The sequence below is a fragment of the Eucyclogobius newberryi genome, unplaced genomic scaffold, assembly GCF_026437365.1.
Source record: "Eucyclogobius newberryi isolate DKJ021-1_F unplaced genomic scaffold, fEucNew1.0.hap1 SCAF_18, whole genome shotgun sequence".
Lineage (NCBI taxonomy): Eukaryota > Metazoa > Chordata > Actinopteri > Gobiiformes > Gobiidae > Eucyclogobius > Eucyclogobius newberryi.
This window is the reverse complement of record NW_027315812.1, coordinates 31,911,635-31,930,330: the sequence shown is the minus strand read 5'-3', so window position 1 is coordinate 31,930,330 and position 18,696 is coordinate 31,911,635.

Here is an 18,696-nt window from a genome sequence, read left to right as displayed (position 1 = left end):
CCTTGTGTGGACATTAAAGGATTTTCTTATCTTATCCTTCCCCTCGGATGAGCAGACGAAGGGGGCCTACTCACAAGGATGAGTCAGCCTGGCCTCTGTTTACACCCCCACCATCTTCACTCTAGGGCTCCAAGATATGGGCGATATTTTATAACTATTATGTTATGGGTGTTGCTCAACACTTATTATTATCAAATATTTCCTTAGGGTAGACTACAAAATGGGAAAAATAGCATAATATGGGATCTTTAAACAAATGGTCATCAAGCAGGCTGGCATTGAACTGCCATAGTGTGTTTTACTCCAAGTCTCTATTGTGCCTATATCTGTCACAGTGATTTTATTTAAGATAAAGAAATAGTCTATTGTATGTGGATTAGAAAAATGGGCAAACTGGCGTGCACAGGGTTTATCTCCCTCCTGATATTCTTTATTAATTTACAGAACTTTTTATGTATTATTCCTCCAGTTTGACACATCTAATGTAGGTTGAATGTGAAAATTCCAATCGCCGAAAACAAATTAGGGTTCCCTCAGAGTGGTTTGCAATCAGGTCCATAATATTAGTATAGAAGGTGATATCACTCCCTTCCATTGATGTTTTGTAGGCCACTAATACATATTATAACTGCTAAAAACAATGTATGTGAAAATGTGTAAATATGAGTTTACCCATGAATTTTCCATATAGAGGTGAAACAGTTATATATATATATATATATATATATATATATTTTTTTTTTTTTATTTATTTTTTATTTTATTATTATTATTTTTTTAATTGGTATAATAATACATATATCTAACAAAAAAGGCTAACAAGATCAGAAAACGTGGTGCGTAAAATCTGGATGAGAGTCAAAACGTCCAGATGAATACAACTGAATCTTTTTCTACAATGGCTCTTCTTTGCTTTTGCACATCTGTATTGTGAACACTAGCTCTGGCTGTTTCCTAAAACCCACCCATTGTTCAAAAGCTTGGCTCATGGGCTAGAATAATATGTCAATCAAAATGTTCTACGTCGTCTTTACGAGCCCCACGATGTACGGATGACAACAATGACCCCGCGCAATCGCGGCGCATATGTTTTTCCGGAAGCTGTAAAAACCGAACCCGTGGACAAAAAATGTGTGCATGGTCTCATTCTGTAGCTAACAGTATGAGGAAAACATGCATACCAAACATCATCTAGGAACTCGATCCGGTCTTTTGTTATGGACAGAGAAATGCGCCAGACGAGCTTCAGTTGAGAATTTTTTCACCGAAGAAAACGTTGTTTACTGGACTATTTCCCCAAATGGGATTACTTCAGGAAAAAATACAAGTGGATATTGTTTTTCTGTGGATTATTACGGAGAGCTACAGATGGTTAAAACACTTTTAAGTCGTCATAAACAGCAAAACAGGTAAGAAAGGGATTATGAAAAGTTGAGACTTTATCCCAATATATCTTGAGGAACTAGTTCTCCTGAGTGGGTCCAGCTCCACTCTCTATCTCGCGTCCGTCTGAGGGAGTCGGATCTCTCCTTCACTGTGGAACTCCTCCAGGTTTCTACTTTTTCCCCATGGGGAGTTTTTTCCTGGCCAAGAAGGAGGGTTTAAGGACAAGGGAGCTTGGGACATTTGTCTAAGGACATAGAGACATGTCTTAGTTCCTATGAACATTGTTTAATCTGTTTTTTCGACCCCTGAGGCAACTACTGTTGTGATTTTGGGTGTTACAAAAATACATTTAATTGAATTGATTTACCAGTCAATCTACGTTCCTACCCTCACTTATGGTCATGAGCTTTGGGAAATTACAGAAAGGACAAGACTGCGGATACAAGTAGTCGAAAGGAGTTTCCTCCTCAGGGTGACTGGGCGTTAGATATAGGGTAAAGCTGCTGCTCCTCAACATCAAAAGGAGCAAGGTGAGATGGCTCGGGCATCTGTTCTGGATGCCTCGCTGTGTTATCAGGCATGTCCCACCAGGAAGAGGCCCTTGGAAAGACTCAGCACATGCTGGAGGGAATATGTCTCTCGGCTGGCCTGGAAAATCCTCCGTATCCCCCCTGAGGAGTTGGAGGAAGTGTCTAGGACGAGGAAAGTCTGGGAGTCCCTGCTTAGACTGCTGCCCCCGCTATCCGGACCGGTAGAAGATGAATGGATGGAACTAACTGAGAGCTTCCATATTTATTTCCCATCCTCACTCTTTCTCACACTCTCTCTCTCTCCCTCTTTTGCACATTGCACGCGCAGGAGCAGAGCCAGATGTGGAGAAGGCAGACAAAATAATTCAGCTCACACAGCGAAACCAAAGGCAGAGGGGACAGTTGGTCATTGTGTCCTCTGTATTTTACGCTTCAAAAGAGTGTTTTATTACAATCCGACTTATGTTCACAGGGGAATAAGTCTAAGGTGGAACTGAAGCAGACATGCGATATAACGGTCAGTATTTTTTATAACCTAACCCGCTTTATTTACCCTGTTTTATAATATTAATGCATTTATATCGTTCAAGTTTATTTGTAGAGCACATTTCATACACAAGGCAATCCAAGTGCTTTACACAACTGGAAAAAAAAATGCATTCAAAGAAATTACAGAAATCACAGTTTAAGACATGAAAGAGAAGAGTGCAGATTTGAACTTTGTCAGAGTAGAAGCCTGTCTCACATCTGAAGGAAGAATGTTCCAGATTTTAGCTGCATAAAACTGAAACACAGATTCACCATGTTTAGTCCTGACTCTGGCACCAGCAGGAGGCCGGTCCATGTTTAGTCCTGACTCTGGCACCAGCAGGAGGCCGGTCCATGTTTAGTCCTGACTCTGGCACCAGCAGGAGGCCGGTCCATGTTTAGTCCTGACTCTGGCACCAGCAGGAGGCCTGTCCATGTTTAGTCCTGACTTTGGGCACCAGCAGGAGGCCGGTCCATGTTTAGTATTGACTCTGGCACCAGCAGGAGGCCGGTCCCTGAGGTCCTCAGAGTCCGAGATGGTTCATATGGCACTAACATGTCCAAGATGTACTTTGGTGCTAGGCCATGGAGAGACTTGTACACAAGCGGAGCTGCTTTAAAGTCTCTTCTTTGAGCCACAGGGGGCAGTGCAGAGACCTGAGAACAGGACTAATGTGATGGTACTTCCTGGTTCTGGTCAGGACCCGAGCAGCAGCGTTCTGGATGTACTGCAGCTGTTTTACAGCTCGTTTGGAGAGACCAGTGAGCGGCCGTTACAGTCTAATCTACTGGAGACAAACACATGGATAAATCTCTCCAAATCAGTTTTAGACACTATATTTTTGATTTTGGCAATGTTTTTAGATGGTAAAAAGCTGATGATGTTGTTGATTTGATGTGGCTGTTAAAGTTCAAGTTTGAGTCCATTATTACCCCCAGATTTCTAACTTGATTTGTTCTAGAGTGAGACTCTGGAGATGACCGCTAACACTTTGTCTTTGTTTCTGAGGGCCAAATACCATGCTTTCAATATTTTTAGAAGATATTATTCCCCTTGAAAGTTTAAGATTTATATGCCAAGGTTATTTACTTTCACATCATTGCCAAATTAAAATGTTGAACTCAGAGCCTGGCTGGTAGATAACAATAACAATGAGACAGAACAGAAATCTGAATGAATTAAGTTCAATTATCATGTAGCAGGCCAAAAATAAATGCTTTCAGACCAGAACTCAAAATAGCTACTAATATGTATTTCAACACATACGGTCACACATAAATGGAGACAAGCAGGTTGGGAACCCTAGTGCACCTTTAAATAATATCAGTCCCTCTGAATTAATTTTAACTTGTCAGATTGGAAACGATAAATGAACATGCACTGAATAATCATTTGACTAAACAGAGAATCACAGCGAGTGCCAAAAGGATTGTGAAGCAGATGGAGCAGGGAGAGTGTGAGCGGCGTTGTGCTCTGTCCAAATAGGCTGACGTCACCACGGCCCGCCACCATGACTGACACCAATCTGGCAGCGCACACAACCAAGCGACACTGTGAGCAACTAACATACGGGAGCACTAATTGATTCTAATTAATAAATTAATAAAACTCATTTACACCCGTGCAAGAAGTTATTGTATATTTATGCAGCATATGCTTCAGAATACGAGTGGACTTAAATTATTTTTATTTGGAGAAGTCTACTGCCTGTGAAAGTCCAATAAGCAAAAGTACTTTTTTCTATTCATGGTATCCACACTCTGCTGGAGACACATCAGAATTTCAGATTTGTTGATCTTGTTTATGGTTCACTGGATCCCGAGCAGGCGATCAGACCTTAACACCTCAGGTCCTGAGTCCCGCTCAGGTCCCGAATGACTGGGCAGCACGTTCGTGCAGAGCGGTCAGAGTCTGTGTGTCCACTCAGCACTCGCTGCCTTGGAGGCGTGTCATGGGCAAGTTGGCAAGTCCGCTTATTTATTGTAACATATGGCTTCCATTTTCCAAAAGTTGCTTATGAATTTAATTTTTTTTTTAAAGTTTTCCAGTGGCTATTATTTTGGCCTTTTTAAGATCTATTTCACGTAAATAGACCAAATGATGACAGAAATGAACACTGTCAATATTTTGAAGTTGAAAAAATTCTTCAAAATATTTCAACATACCGTATTTTCCGGACAATAAGTTGCACCGGAGTATAAGTCGCACCAGCCAAAAAATGCATAATAGGAAAAAAAGGTAAAAACATATATAAGTCACAATGGAGTATGAAATGCAGTTGCAAGTGTGAAAATAACAAATAATATCACATATAAGTCGCTCCGGAGTGTAAGTAGGGTTAGGGTATATAAGTATAAGTCACAACAAGGCCAAAACTATATAGTAGTCCTATATTTTTATATTATAATATAATATCTTTGAGCTATATTGACAGTTTCTCCAGCAAGAATTCTGTTGAAGAAACGTGTTACATTTTTCCAACACTCCAAACATGATTTTGTGGTTCTTCCCATTCTTCGTCAGGCAAAATAAAATGAACCTCTCTTTTCCCTTCATTTTCAATGTAATTTAACTGTTAATGTAATTTAGATATTATTCCCTTTGAAAGTCCTGATTTATAAGCTTTAGTAAATATTTCAGGGTTTCAAAGGGTTACAGTAGTCGTTGCTGTGGTTATAATCCGGACTATAAATGCATTTTTTGGGGATTTTTTTTAATTAAAGACCAAGAACAGATATTTAATCTTGAAATGCTATTTATAATAATAACAAATTAGAGAACATGGTGAGTAGGTGTACATATGCTAACGTAACACCTTCAGCTACATGACGCACAGACGCGCCGCGGCTCTGTAGACACTCCCAAAAATTAATAATAATCCCCTGTGAATATTAAGCACTTTGACATGATGTTAAAATAAAGTGATATGAATGCAATTTTGTAATTCTCCATTGAGTTGTATATATATTTTCCTATTTTTAGTCTATTAAACAAAATTAGCTTCTCCTTGCTATGCTATGTGACTCTAGCACCCAATTTTACTTATTCCCAAAATTTTGTCCAATGCTTAGTGCAAAACAGGGGTTTTGGTGGTTCAACAAGATACTTGAACTCGTAATGGCCCAAGGTTTACACTAATGAAAAATAATTGTAAGTAAAGGGTAGCAAACTAATTTCATGGGAGGGGGATGGTTCCCAGACTATAATGCTACATTTGCAGAGCTGAAATAATGTGTGCAAAAGGATGAATGGAGAGGTAAAATGGAGCAGGTGAGTGTTGGAGCAGTCTGTCACATGCCTCATGAATCTATAAAGAGTGCAGAGTACAGCTAGAGCTGAGCCAGAGCGCTGCAGAGATATGCATTATTGACAAGACAGTATCAAACACAGAGGAGGAGAATGTTGTTACTGTTGTGGCTCTGCTGGCTGGAAGCTGCAGGACAAGCTACAACTCTTCTGTGTAGATTGGTTCAAAACTTGGCTGACTCTTGGCTCTGCTGCTGCAATAGTAATATATTAGACTTGCTTCCAAATATGATGAAAAGCTGTGGGGTTTTTACAGAAATTGCTTTGCATCAGTGATAATATTCAGATGTGAAGGTGATAGAAGTTGAGGAAAAATAATCAGGAAAAAGCTTTATTGTCATTGTCAGGTAATAAAATTCAGCAAATACTAGTTCTGGTGTTACACAGAAAACTGACTTAAGCCTCAAATCACAATGATCCATACACAGTCGTACAAAACCAGGAGATTGTAGACGTTTTTTTGTGGGGGGAAAAGTTTCTTACAGCCTTCTGTAACATTTTGACCTTATTAAACGTCTTTGTAAGTCCCTGTGATATATAACACGGTATATATATTTGCCATCAACCCAAAGAAAACTCGGCTGAGAGACACTTTCTTTTCTAAATATATTTGGCAAAGTGAAATGTTTTTGTATGTGACATTTTTATTATGATAAAAAAAAAAACATTGACATTGCATTTCCACAAGGGAGCTGCAGGGGGAGCTCTATCGCCAGAGTGACTTAGTTCTGCTTTAAAACGTCTATGCGTCTGCCTTTCAATTCTCAATTACAACTCAAAGTGTTCTAGAGAGATCAAAGCCATAATATGGTCCTGGAGTTCTGTGTGCTGTGGGCCTTTCTTAAAGCGTCTTTACATCAGTACTACTGATATGTTTAATTGTATGGGCGGTGTAAGTCGTCTCTATGTATAACTTGAGCTGCTGTCAAGTTGTCCTTATAAAGACCCTCATAAGTTGTCATTTTCAATTCAGACATAAGTTGGAAATGGACAAATCTGACAGAAGTGGGACATTTAATTTAAATGTGCCGTGAGTTTTTTTCTATTGATATGTAGTTGATGTCTACTTGTGTTATTTTATGTTTATTCTTTTATGAAAATTTAAAAAGTTGTTATTTTCGCAATGGCAGTTATGACCTTTTTACGCCTGGGCAGATGGCAGAATCTCCTGTACCGGTAGCGATTGGTACAGCTCGTTTCGCACCTTGCTCTTTTATCAGCCGCTTCAGTCACCCGCTTTCTCCTCTCACGTTCCATATTTAGCCACCAATTAGTCAACTAAAAGTGGTTGTGGCAAAACTATTGTACAGTAGCTCCATGCCTGTAAGCCCAACTGCACTCAGAAGACAACAACTGTACAGATGTTCATGCAAAAACCACCTATTGTACAGAAACGTACTAGTGTATTTGCTTGGGGTAAGTTGCTCATTGTCCTGCCTTTTTATTCTTGTCTCTATGTCAAAGCTTACTCCAAAATCTGTTCTCTTAAGATCCTGAACTGCTGCAGGGACTAGCCGGCAATCTACCCAGCGCTCCCCCTCCTCCTGCTGGCCATGAGCACAAGCCTTTCACCGGCAGGTAAGCTCCAAAATCGTGCATGTAAATTAGGTTCCCTCTAATGTTTTTGAGACTTCTGTCACCTTTTCAGGCACTTTCTTCTTAGTGCGGTCCGAATACAGGCCGCCGCCCCCAGAAAGGACCCGCTGCCTTGTTCACTAATTGTCTTTCACTTCAACAATGTTGCACCAACATTCTTCCAGTGCGTTGTGATTACTTTTTCCATTTCTTAGATTCGTTTCATTCATTTCATTTAGTTTGGTCAGTTAAGTTTAGTTTTGTGTGCTTTAATTTACTGCTGCCTATGTTGCATGGCTTATGTTTTTGTGTGATGCATTTATTATTTTTGATTTGCATTTATCACGTGACTGCCTTAACACATTGTCCCTCATTTGTGTTTGATTTGGTTCTGCATGATTTTCAGTTACTGTCGGATTTGTCATGCAGTAACTTTTTGCAATATCATCTCACATCCCTCTCTAATGACCATGACATGTGCTGTCTGCTAAAATTGTGAAGTGAAGCCACTCCTCTGGTGATGTTGTTGATTTGTACATTCTTTAATATTACACCCTCACGTCACATTCTCTTTGATAGCTTATTGAACTAGAGGGCATGGACCTCATTGGCCTTTAAAGATGACAAGAAACAGGAGTCAGAATTGACCTTGTGTTGTCACACCCGTCAGAGGAACGCCCACTCTGCAGTGATGGAAGTACTTCCTGTGCACGGTAATGGCATAAAACTCAGCCAAAAACCTGTCCATTAGTAAACAAAATTTGATTTCTCTTGTAAAATTGTGATATCATGTTATTGGCTGCACTCACAGGCAAGGCTGTAACCACAATGTAGCTTTTTATCGCAATAAATCGGAAGAACTGTAAACCCTCGACCATTGATTTTCGGCCTAGTGTATCCTGGTACCAAGTGCACTGACGGACAACCTTGTTCTTGAACATTTTGGTTGTTATGGACAATCCTTGGCAAGCACAGAGGTAAATAAATTAACATCAATCAAGTTCAGTTCGGGAAGGCTGTTTTTCACAATCACCCCTCTCCAGGTGTCAATGTTGTTGCCCATGTGGGCATTGAAGTCCCCTGGTATCGGCCCCCAGGCACCAGGATGCCCCCTCTAGAGCCATCGCCGGGCCCAAGTTCATAAAGACGCCATAATCTGAGTCAGATGAACCTTATCTGGAGCTGGAGTAGCGGAACCGGGGCCTGGGTGCGCTGTGACTGTCACAGCGTACCCAGGCGCTGGAGAAGACATCCTGGTGTCTGGCGGCGTCGGCTATGGAGGAGACATCCTGGTGTCTGGCAGCGGCTCTAGAGGCGGCTCTTTTGAGGGCATATGGGGAATTAATAGATTAGGAGAAAGCAGTCGATACTACGTCAAGATCGATAGAGACAATCGACGACGCTGTGCCCGAGGAGATGCGACTGGAACCTGGCAATGCGGGGCCCGAGGATAAAATACTGGAACCTGGGCACAAGGAGAAGCGACTGGAACCTGGCACACAGAGCCCGAGTGGAAAAGGCTGGAACCTGCAACCCGAAGCCGGAGAAGAAAATGTCTAGCAAACTGATGATTGAGGAGAGATCTTTTCTGTTGCTAAAAAATATTGGACCGAGATTAAAACCACATTGCAGGCTATTGTTGACAAAGGAACATTCTTCTGGCTGCCGGGGAAAAAAACATCACCAAGAAATGGATGACACAATCCCAACCAACGATTAAGGATTGGGCCGACATTATAATTGACATTTGAAAGGTTTATTACATTCAAAATAAATTAGAAAATGAACACATTTATTGGACTTTGGACCAAAAGGGGACAAATACACAGGACTACATATTTAACTATCTGTGTCTTGTTTTATATTAATATGTGTTATTTTGTATATAATACAAGAGGTCTAATTTAATGAACTGCTGAGACAAGCTACTTTTGTCTTTACACGCTAGAGTTTGGATTGGCCCAAATTATACACCTTGAGCCTGTGCACGATACTGTCTGCCTGACCCAGAATACATCCTTTATCCATTATTTCTTAACAGACGGCTTGCTCTTAAGGGCCCTCCCTGTCTAAATAAAGGAATAAATAGCATAATCTGTGCCCGATCCAGCTGCATGCACTCAAGTATTATATCCAGTTTTTAGGTTCCACTCAGAGTTTTACAGGCAGAATCAAAGTGTCTGATAGAGCTTGATGTGTTTGTGCTTATGTGTTTTACCTGCTCTTGTCTTTACCGCAGCAGATGCATTCCCTGCCGCTGATCCTCGCACGTTTCATAAAACAACTAGATCTGCAAAAGTAAAGCCAGTGTAGGCTATAAAAATACAAATTTGTCCAAATTGTATTAAAGCGCCTTGATGAGACTGCATGTGGCTGCGTGGAGCGTTTCACTCTCCCTCTCTGTCCCATGTCTGGTCAAACTCAGGCTCAGGTTTAGGTACCATACTTTTTAGGCTATACAGCGCTCCTGAATAAAAGCAGCGCACACAACATTTATGAACAAAAAATAGAACTCCATATTCGGGCCACACCTGTCAATAAATCGCAGGTGCCCAAGTTGTAACATGAGATATTTACACATACTACACGTCTTTTGAACCGGGGTTTTCGAAGTGCACCTGTCGTAGGACTAATTAGAATAATTCCTCAGTGAATATGAGTTGGACTGTCCCCTCTGTCCTTGATGACTCTAAATGAGCTGATTGACCTGTGTCTGTGTCTTCACATCTGGATCCTCTGTTTCTGAGCTCGTACTCATCGAGTGAGTGTTGCGTTGTAACATGAGATATTTACGTCGGTGTAATCCCTCATTCGTCCAGGTGTGTTCCATTGTAGAAAAGTTTCGACTCTCATCCAAGAGTCATTGTCAATAAAAGAATTTAGGTCGAGAACTATTTACACTATTCTGTGGTAAGTCCAGCCCATTGGGAGGAGCCTTCCTGAAGAGGAAAGAGTTGTTTGTTTCAACAGAAACTTACCCTCTTGGTATCTACCGAGCCTATTCAACCCTTTAATGGGCTATTAGTCTCCCCTTTGTCTTTGTGAGACCCTGGATCACCCGACCTGAGTACCTGATTAGCATCTAAATGTCCTGGTACTGGTCCTCTAACTCTCCAGGGGTTCAGAATACCATTGTAAACTACAGGATGTTGTGTCCCTGTTCACCTGCATCCCGACCTCTGATGCAGTAGCAGCAGTGAGGATCAGACTGCAGGAAGACACCACCTACAGGAAAGGACCAAACTGACACCTGAACACATATGCAAACTGTTGGACATCTGTCTGAACACCACTTACTTTCAATTCCGGGGACAATTTTACAGACAGATTCATGGCTGTGCCATGGGCTCGCCCGTCTCTCCCATAGTGGCCAACCTGTACATGGAGCACTTTGAGAAGAAGGCACTGTCCTCATTCTCAGGCATAGCCCCAAAACTGTGGCTTCGCTATGTCGATGATACTTTTGTAACAATCAAGAAACAAGAGCTGGAAACCTTCTCTGATCACATCAATGCTGTGGACCCACATATCAGGTTTACAAGAGAAGACTCTAAGGAGAATCGCTTGGCCTTTCTTGATTGTTCCACGATCAGAGGAGAGGACGGGAAGCTCCAAATAGAAGTATATAGGAAACCTACACACACGGACCAGTATCTGCTCTTTGGCTCCAACCACCCACTACAGCACAAGCTGGGTGTGATCAGAACCTTACAACACAGAGCTCAAGGTGTGCCCACCAGCTCAGAGGGCAAGAAGAAAGAGGGAAAACATGTCCGAAATGCCCTCTCAGCCTGTGGTTACCCCGCTTGGGCCCTCAACAGCGTGAAGAGTACCAAGAAGCAGGACAAAAGGGAAACTGAACAGAGAAGGAAGGGTGTTTCTATCCCTTATGTGTCTGGCCTGTCGGAAAAACTGCAGAGAATTTTTAGACAACACGAAGTCCCTGTTTATTTTAAACCAGGAAACACTTTAAGACAAAAACTGGTTCACCCTAAGGACAAGTTGCCGACTCAAAAACAGAGCAATGTAGTTTATTCGATCCAATACAGTGAAGAAAGCTGTAAAGAACGTTACATAGGTGAGACTAAACAGCCTCTACACAAGAGGCTCTATCAGCACAGAAGAAATACAAGTTCAGGACCTCAGAGTGCCGTGCATCTCCATCTTGAAGCCTCTAATCACTCGTTTGAAGACGGTGAGGTGAAGATTTTAAGCAGGAGAAAAGATGGTTTGAAAGTGGAGTCAAGGAAGCTATTTTTGTTAAAAAAGAAAGACCTTCTTTAAATGGAAACGGAGGGCTAAGGTTCAATCTTCCTGTAGTCTATAATGGTATACTGAACCCCTGGAAAGGTAGAGGACCAGGACCAGGACATTTAGATGCTAATCAGGTACTCAGGGTGGTTGAGCCAGGGTCTCACAAAGACAAAGGGGAGACTAATAGCCCATTAAAGGGTTGAATAGGCTCGGTAAATACCAAGAGGGTAAGTTTCTGTTGAAACAAACAACTCTTTCCTCTTCAGGAAGGCTCCTCCCAATGGGCTGGACCTACATTTTTTTCTTGACAAGGACTCTTGGATGAGAGTCGAAACGTCTATTTTTTCTAACTGAGTCCAGATGAAACAACTGAAGCTTTTTCTACAATGAGATATTTACACAGAAATATGTTCCATGTAGTGATGCATATGTTGTCTTTTGACCCATGGGGCAGGTCTTGCAAAGAACGTTTAATTTAACTGCGGCTAAACCCATGTACGCGCTCCATGTGTGTTTTTTTATTCTGCCGCTTCTAGGGTGGCTGCCCACAAGCCCGAAGGTTCACGGGTCCGAAATTTCCCCGAAATTTTAAGGTTCACAAATCCGAAGGTTCACTGGTCCGAAGGTTCACTGGTCCGAAGGTGTGAGTCCGTGCAAAGCCAGTGTGTAGGGCAAAGGGAGGCGAGGAGAGCCCACCTCTCCTCGCCTCCCTTTGCCCTACACACTGGCTTTCAAGACTTTTCTAGTGTTGATGCACTTTTTATGATTAAACTCACGTACTTTCCATAACCGACTTGTTTCTGTACATAGCCAGAGTTCCTTATCGTATTATTAATGAATTAATTAACTCCGGGATTAGACTGTTTTCCAGTAGCCGCGGCGCGGTCAAATAGCCCAGCAGTTTCAGCCGCACACCGCGGCTCTGTAGTCACTCCCGTCTTGGCGAGCAGAATTTCCTTTTTGACGACCAATCCTACGGTGATCGGATCACGCGTATTTCTATACTTATGATCAAATGAGGGCAAAAAGCGGAGGATTCAAGATGGTCCCTTGTTATTTTCATATACACAGTACAACTTGCGGTGCCTCCTGTGAGCAGCTGGTGCACTAAACGTTGTGACGAGCCCCAGTTCGTGTCTTCGTGCTTCGTGCACATTTTACAGACTGACTACATCCCGATGCCGTCTGCACCTTCACTTTAGCCCAATGAGGAACTTTCGGACTAGCGAACCTTCGGACCAGTGAACCTTCGGACTAGCGAACCTTTGGACTCGTAATTTCTCCGTGAATATGTATCTGATTGTAATAAAACACAGCATTTTGAAGCTTAAAATATAGAAAACGTGATGTGTCCCCTGGACCGTTACCACTGTCCACTGGCGTCTTTTTCTACAGTGTGTCAAATGCACTTCCTGCTAGAGTGCCCCCTGGTGGCCGTTAGCCAGTAATATTTATAAAGTTTATACAGTTATAATGACTGCAGGGCTCAAAACGTGGGAAAAAGTAGCGGCTTAAAGTCCAAAAGGTATGGAAAGTCTTATTAATAAGTCACTTTGCATGGCCTTTTAATGGCGTTTTGGAGGTGTGAGAGGACGTGAGGAGGGTTTGTTTCTGCAGATTCCAGTTGCAGGTGGCATTTACAAAGCGCAAATTGTGTGGTGGTGGTATTTTACTATATACATCTTGCATTTACTGATTTGCAAACAAAGTTTAATCTCCCACTGGGGCATTTTTCCAAGTAATTGCAGATCAGACATTTTGTGAGACAATCTTTGTCTGGATTTGAGCAGCTGCCAGCATTTTTTTTTAATTATCAAAACTTTTAATTTTACAATTATGTTTTTATTTATACAGTACCTTGTGTAATAAGAAAACTGATGCTTTGATTGTGATACTTGTGATCAAGTATCAAAGAGCAGCTGTGCACTATGGGGAGCATGTCAATTCCCCGAGGTTTCTACTTTTTCCCACAGGGATTTTTTAGTTTTCCCTTGCCAAGAAGGACAGGGGATGCTGGGACATTATCCACTTGCTAAGTTCCAGTTTTTAATCTGCTGCTCAATTTCACTGTCATCCAATAAGGCAACTGCTGTTGTTATTTTGGGTGTTACAAAAATCAATTCAATTCAATTTAAGGCAACAAAACCTTATGTTCTGTGTTTTTTGTTCCCGAGCACCTGCTGATTCTATCCATTAAGTTCCATTTGAGCACATTAAGAACCCGATGAACCTGCTCCATCTGTCAACTCTATTCCTGCCAGTGACCAGCGCCCTCCGCCTCAGCCTCTCGCTCCATCCTCTGCCATCAGAACCAATCTGGCTCCACGGGGCCTCAGGGAGCTGCTGGTGCCATTTTGGTCAGCTTGTTGCAGTGGTAATTCCGACACCATTCACCAGAGAGCTAGCCATATGCGCCGTGTTCCAGAGCACTGCAGTCACACCATCTGCACCTGAGGACGAGCGGCAGAAATCACACGATACAATGTCCCAGGCAATGTTTGGATGCAACTGTCTTCAAGTGTGGTACACCGTTTTTTATAATTAGAATAGTTTTCACATGTTTTTATTTTTTGAGCACTTTGTAACTTTATCCCCTTGCTTGTCTCCATGGAGATGTTTTAGCTTCGCCTGAACTATTCTCTTCTCGCTCTCTCTTGTATTTATTCAATTACATTTTTTTCTCAGTTTGTGCTCAAAAAACACACTTTACACAAACAAAACAAAAACTGTGCCTTAATATGTTTTATTATTTAATTAAATCCACTTTCATTCAATTTCATTTATATGTATACGTGACATTGTAACTTCAATGGCTGGAATCAGAATCAAATCAATTCACAGACATAGGAACTTGCTTTGGTGATTGCAACATAAAACAGTGAACATTGATAACACAACCTATATAAGTCAAAAAGAGATCTCTGAAATAGGATAAAAATGATAGAAGGCTATAAGATAAAGATCAGACCTCAAGTGGCTCCTACCATGGGCGTCACAACTATTTCAAAACTTGGGAGCACCATTCAGTTCACCTTTTTTGTGATTTTTTACAGGTTTTCTACAGCTGTAGGAATAAATGAATAAAAACATATCCTCAGGTCCACAACTAATTGTAAATTGCCCATTGTCTATTTAAGCTATGCACCTAATGTTAAGGTTATTTTGGAAATTAGTCCTTTATTTTAATTTAAAATCACACAGCTGCAGACTTCTGTGGAGTCTTTGAGCAGAATAGGAAAGGACAAATCCTCTTCAGATTAAAAGGTGCACTATGTAACCTTTTTGATGCTCTGCTTGTCTCTATGGAGATGTTATTGCTTTGTCTGGAATGTTCCACTGTGACAGGGGTGTCCAAACTTTTTCTCACCGAGGGCTGCATTTTCTTATACGGAGCAGAAGGCCACAGACAACCCGACAATGAGGTGAATCATTTGACATTTTGAATTTGTCATAGATTAAATGAGCCTCTACATATTTAATAAGACTTGCAACATATGGTATGTTGGTATAACATCAAAATGCTTGAACATGTCCATGTTTACAATAAAAATAACTACTTTTTGTTGTTCTGGTCAAGCCTGAGGGCCAACAAAAATGTGTCTGGGGACCGCATGTTGCCCCCGGGCCACCGGACACCCCTGCACTATGGCATCAAAGGTATCCATCTGGCATTTGTTCAATTACAGGTTTAGTGACCCTGAAAAATCTGCATTCTTACTCTGAGCAGGGATCGCCTCTAAGTGGCCACTACAGGCTTTCACGACACAAACTCCTGATTTATAAAACCCTCTGTGCACTGTCCACCACACACTTTCTCCACACCTCAAAACGCCATAAAAGGGCCATGCAAAGTGACTTATGAATGAGATTTACATAAACATGAGCCGATAATCAATGGATTTGACTGAGACACGAGGGGCAGAGAGGAGCAGCAGTCACATTAAAGGCTTTAGCACAAATACACAAATGTGTTTGCAATGATTCATCCCTATCAAATTAACATTTAAAAAACAGAATAACAGAATATGCTCACGGCCATACCACCCTGGACCCGCCCGATCTCGTCTGATCTCGGAAGCCAAGCAGGGTTGGGCCTGGTTACTGCGACAAGTTGGCCACTGTCCAGGGTGTACCCCGCCTAAGGCCCGAAGTCACTGGGATAGGCTCCAGTCACCCGCGACCCCGAAAGGGAACAAGCGGTAGAAAATGGAGGGATGGATGGATGGATGAAAATAGAATAACCTGGGATTTAGTCACCTACACTCCCATGTTTGAATAAGATAAGCGGAAGGTTTGACCATGGCTCTGTCCACGCATATTAATACGTGCACGCAGTGGTCTGAATGAGGGCAGTGAGCATGTGTGAGTGACACAGATGCCCTTCCTGACACAGCAAAAGCAGCAGGAGAATCAGAGTCAGAAAGGGTTTATTGCCATTGTCACTAAATAGAATTAAAAAAACATAGGAACTTGTCTTGGTGATTCGGTGCAACATAAAACAATGAACAATGAATAAGTTAAAAAGTGAACAATTTAAATCTGCTATGGGATAAAAACAATAAGCTCTAAGATTAAAAAATAGGCTTAATATGTACACAGATTTAAAGTTGAGTTTACGTATGTAGTGCAGAAAGTGAACAGTGCAGTGAGTGATTAAACGATGGTTAAAGTGACAGTGTTTAAGAAGTGTTCATGAGTCCAACGGCAGAGGGAAAGAAACTGTTCTTGTGGCGGGAGGTTCTGGTCCGGATGGACCGTAACCTCCTGCCTGAAGGGAGTGGCCTCCTGCCTGAGGGGAGTGGCCTCCTGCCTGAGGGGAGTGGCACAAATAGCCCATGTCCAGGGCACTTTTCCCTCTTAGCTGCGCATGCGTGCAATTGCGCACTGCTCCAAAGGTCTCTGTGCACATGTATGTATTTTATGTGTTTATGTATGTGATTCGGTGAGTGACAGACAAGGGTGGACTGGCATACAGGGATCTTCCCGGTGGGCTGATGGGTAAATGGGCCGGTGTGGGCCGAACTGTAAAGGAGGCGAGCAGCGCCGTCGGCCCCTGTCAGCCCCTGTCTTAGCTGTGACTAGAGACCTGAGGTGGACGGGATTTCCCGCGGGTCAAATGCTTCAGGATCAGGTGGATTTGCATGGCCTCATGTGAGAGGGCCCCTGTCCCAGAGAGCAGCGGCTCAGGCAGAGACGAGGGGCCGCTGCAGAGTGGTGGTACGGGGCAGTACGCACGGCGTGTGCGTGAAAACGTGTGACCACTCGCCATAACAGTGTTATGATCCCGATAGCAAAAACCCAAAAGCAGTCCAAATCAAGGCAAATTAGAATTTATTAACAAAAGTTCAAAATCCAAAGGCAGGCACAAAGGCTCAAAATGTCCAAAAGTCCAAAAACACAAAACATCCAAAATGGCAGGTAAACAAGGCAGGAGCAGGGCAGGAGTTACAAGTAGGACAGACATCAAGTGACGGTGGGAGGTGACTGGGAAATCCAGGAAGTAACAGACAGCAGGTGAGGGGCGGAGACACAGAAACCAGCCGCCTCACACTCGACTGCAAACCGTCCCAGTGCAGCTGCAGGTCCGGGTTTGATGGAGCCATCAGGACAACATCGTCTGCAAACAGCAGATATGAGATCCTGTGGTCCCCAAACCGGACACTCTCTGACCCCTAACTGCGCCTAGAAATTCTGTCCATAAAAAGAATGAATAGAACCGGTGACAAAGCGCAGCTCTGGCGGAGTCCAACATGCACTTGGAACAGGTCTGACTTACTGCCGGTCATACAGGGACCGGACAGCCCTGAGCAAAGGGCACCGGACCGGATGGGGTGCACGGTGGCAAAGGCAGTTAGCGCTCTTGCCTCCTAAGAAGGAGATCATGGGTTTGATTCCCGGACCAGACCAACATCACATGATCTCTCTGGGTGGAGTCTGCATGTCCTCCCCGTGTTACCGTGGGTTCTCTCCGGGTTCTCCGGCTCCTTCCACCGTCCAAAGACATGCATGTGTTAGGTAGAACTGGCAACTCTAAATTGGCCCTATGGACAGGTGTTGAAAATTAGCATATTCTGCTATATACACTTAAAACATTGCATCTGGTTTGTCCAATGTAAATGCCATGTATGTCCTTAAATTAATAAATAAAATAAATAAACCCCCGACTCCCCAAAGGACACTCCACGGTTGAACGCCTTCTCTAGATCCACAAAGCACATGTGGACTGGTTGGGCAAACTCCCATGAACCCTCGAGCACCCGATGGCGAGTCTAGAGCTGGTCCAGTGTTCCACGACCAGGACGAAAACCACTCTGCTCCTCCTGAATCTGAGGTTCGACTATCGGTTGGATTCTCCTCTCCAGAACCTGGAATAGACCTTACCGGGGAGGCTGAGGAGTGTGATCCCTCTGTAGTTGGAACACACCCTCCGGTCCCCCTTCTTGAACAGAGGGACCACCACCCCGGTCTGCCAGTCCAGAGGCACGGTCTCCGAACGCCACGCAATGTTGCAGAGACATGTCAACCAAGACAGTCCTACAACATCCAGAGACTTTAGGTACTCGGGGCGGATCTCATCCACCCCCGGAGCCCTGCCACCGAGGAGTTTGCGAACAACCTCAGTGACTTCAGCTTGGGTGACGGATGAGCCAGCCTCTGAGTCCCCGGTCTTTACTTCCTCTTCGAAAGACGTGACTGAGGGATTAAGGAGGTCCACCACGACAGACACCGGAGACCTTGCGACCACAACTCCGAGCAGCCGCATTGACAATGGAGGTCGAGAACATGGTAGTAACATCATTAACGAGTTGAAATTTTAGCTCTTTGTTTTTAATTGATCTCTGAAGTACAGGTTTAGCAGGGAGGTGTTGAGCGCTAGAGCCCGTTACAGTACGCGTCTGAAGCAGCAGTTCTCAAACAACTGCCTCTGTGTGGAGTGCTGTGGACGAAATAAAACTGGCGCAACAATTAAATAATTTCTACTGCAGATTTGACACCCCCCCCCACTGTGGCCACCTCTGCCATCCCAACCCCGGTCCCTCCCACCTCCCCCACCCCTCTCACAGTCCAGGAACAGGACCATTCAGACAGACTATAACAAACTATTCCGCAAATCCA